General features: G+C 47.5%; 1 non-coding gene across 1 annotated transcript; it reads right to left on the reverse strand.

Moving 5' to 3' along the window:
- Positions 1–659: 659 nt before the first annotated feature.
- TRNAP-GGG (transfer RNA proline (anticodon GGG)) lies at positions 660–728 on the reverse strand. The gene has a single exon. It is a non-coding gene; the product is annotated as a tRNA-Pro (tRNA).
- Between the last annotated feature and the right edge of the window lie 2352 nt (positions 729–3080).

Raw genomic sequence — 3080 nt, forward strand, 5'->3', positions numbered from 1 at the left:
GTGAGCAGCATAGTTGTGAGGGTGTTGGTCTAAAATTGGGGAGACTAGAGTTCAAATCCCCATTTGCCCACAGAGCTCACTATGGGACCTTGGGCCAGTCACACACTCAGCCTAAGTTGTGAGGAGCCGTGCCCCACCCCCTGGGAAACTGAGAAGTCTACCCACCATGTATTAGCTCTGTTGACGCACCTGACATTTCTCATGCTGAGTTCTGGGCTGCTACCGCAAGGAGAAGGGCATCTTTCCCAAAGCCTTTCTGAAGCCCTTCTATGTTCATAACTGCAGCACACAGACTTTCCAGAGATCCAGTTTCCTGATCAAAACCTGTCAGATCAGCTCCAAAGCAGCACTTCTAATTTCATGCCTCATTAGTTCTATGGCCACCTTTCTCCATGTATATAAGGTGTACCGCTCAACCTTCCCCTTTTAGGATGAGGGATGATTTTTCATGTCTCCCTAGGGACTTTGGATAGTCTCCAATGGCTGGTTTTGTCAGGAGAGGCCTCATTAAAGAGGAACTGCAATACACATGAAGCTACCTTATACTGAATCAGACCCTGGGTCCATCAAAGCCAGTATTGTCTGCAGAGACTGGCAGTGGCTCTCCAGGGTCTCAGGCAGGGGTCTTTCACATCACCTACCTGCCTAGTCCCTTGAACTGGAGATGCCGGGCATTGAACCTGGGACCTTCTGCATCCCAAGCAGATGCTCTACCACTGAGCCACGGCCCCTCCCCAATAGCTGGTGAAGAGAGCATGGGGGCATCAGTGAGGATTGAAGGGTATTGGGAGGGGAAACGCATGGATGTAACTTCTCTTCAGAAATTCCCTGAGCAAAAAGCTCAGCAAGGAATTAAACTGAGAATTCATACTAGGTGGTGGATCTCCTACCCATGAGATGTTAGAGAAGATGACCACATACCTGTCTTCACTAGAAGACAGGCTTACCACTAGTGCAAGGTGGGATTATGTTGGGAAGCCACATACTTAAGGTAATTCATAACAACAGATGGGTGTTTGGGAACTAGGGATACAAAGACTTAGAAAGGACAGATGGACATTAGTGAACATGAGATGGGAGGCAAGGAATCAGGATGGGGACTGGAGAAAATAAATGATGTGGGGGACAGGTGTAAATTAGCAAGATGAGGAGATTCCAGGTATGGGGTTGTGTTTCTGATGAAAGCGGGAGCATCACAGCATCCTGACCCTGGAGCAGCCTTGGTCTGAAAAGATGAATAGATGCCCGCTGAGCAAGAAAGCTGAAGCAACAGAAGCCAAAAGCTTCTGGCACATTTTATATCAATCTGTGGCAAAGTCTTTCAGAGACTATTCTTTTAACATTTAAGGTACTTCCAGGTGGTCACATTTCAGCAAAATAAATCTAACTGCTGTGGTGGCTGCAGGGGACAAGACATCTTTTTTCAGTCTAGTGCTTCTCTTGTAGGGTATTGAATTTCCTCAGCAGTTGCAGAGCAATATTTTGTCCCTGGGAAAATGTGTTCTTTAATCCATGTTGCTTGTCCACGCTTTGGGAGGGCGTACTGGGTAGTAAGTAGTTGCATGAGTGCCATGGATACCTCTTTGACAGTGACTGTGACATCGTTGGCAGTGAGCAACACACCTCCCCTCCTCCATGTCTGCAACAAAGTGTGAGGGACGAGGGTCAATTATGCATGGGAGTTTTACCTGAGGTTCGTTGCTCGCTGGACCCCACACCTTCCTGTTGGGAATCTATGCACCAGCAGTCTCCAAGCTCAAATCAAGTTCTCGCCCCTTTAAATGCTGCTTTGTAATTGGCTTACTTTGTAGATACTTACTGTGAGAGAAAATCCCCCCAAACCCAGATGCCAAATAAAAAAGCATTTTAAGAAGAAAAAACAAAAGCAATCTGAAGGGGGGGGGGGAAGAAATCCAAACCTCCTTTTTAAAAAAGCCTTTCTTCTGCTCAGAGGAAGCATTTGAATCCCCGCCTCTTTACATGCTGCTTTTTAATTGGCTGCATGCTTTCTGTGATAGAAGCCAAGCTTGGGTGTCCTGCGCTTTGCATTATGCATGGAGATTTCACCCAGGCTGAGCTCAGGGGAGAGGGAAGAATTGGGTTAACAGAGGAACGGGAAGGTCTGGGATTTGTGAGGGCTGGCAGGGAGGCCATCTCTAATGGATGGAATGCTCATGCAACTGAGAAACGACTGAGGAACAACCGAGACAGGCGGGGGTGAACGTGAGTGAAAGTACCCATGCATAAATGACCTAAAAGGCTTTATTGCCACTTCTTTGGAGGCTTAAAGAGCAATTCTATTTAGTGGTTTAATAGGCTTAGACTGGAATAGCTCTGCATAGGATTGCACTGTTGGTGCTACAGCATGGATGCAGTCATCTATGGTTTGGACCCTAACATAGGATTGCCAAGTTCCAGGTGGTGGCGGGCAACCCCCCACCAATCCACCTGGCTGCCCGCCGACCAGCTGAGGGTTGGCGGGCAATGCGTGCACGAGCGCCTGTCCATGGCACCATGTTACTTCCAGTTTATACCCAGAAGTGCCGCATCGCAAGGGGCTGTTTACCACTCAAACTCCCAGTTTGAGTGTTGGGTGTAAACCGGAAGTGACACGATCGCGTTGGCATGGCTGCGCACGCAATCTCACCTCCACCTGTAAAACCTCCTGCTGGAGGAGGGAAGGGACCTGGTAAGCCTACCCTAACAAAATGAGCAAGGCTACCCCGTCCCCCTGCAGCAATTACAGCTATACATGCTATCGTGAATGTCATTCTTTGAAAGTTCTGTATCCTTCCTGTCCAGGACTGGAACATACATCTCCCTTCATTAAGGAAAAAACATAGAATAGACTTATCAGTGGCTTTCCCATACAGTAAGGTTCCCCTCTTCTACTATATGAGGACAGGGTATCATACAACTGATCTATACTAGTGCAATTATAGTGTGTTTCTTTGCACAAAAGGCTGTAAGCAACCCTTAGGCATCTTCTCAGGCCAATAAATAAAGGCTTATCTAAATTGAGGGATGCAGTACATTCAAAGGAGAAGCCCATAAGAAGTAGGGTTGCCAGCTAAGGACTG

The sequence above is a fragment of the Euleptes europaea genome, chromosome 7, assembly GCF_029931775.1.
Source record: "Euleptes europaea isolate rEulEur1 chromosome 7, rEulEur1.hap1, whole genome shotgun sequence".
NCBI classification, from domain to species: Eukaryota; Metazoa; Chordata; class Lepidosauria; order Squamata; family Sphaerodactylidae; genus Euleptes; species Euleptes europaea.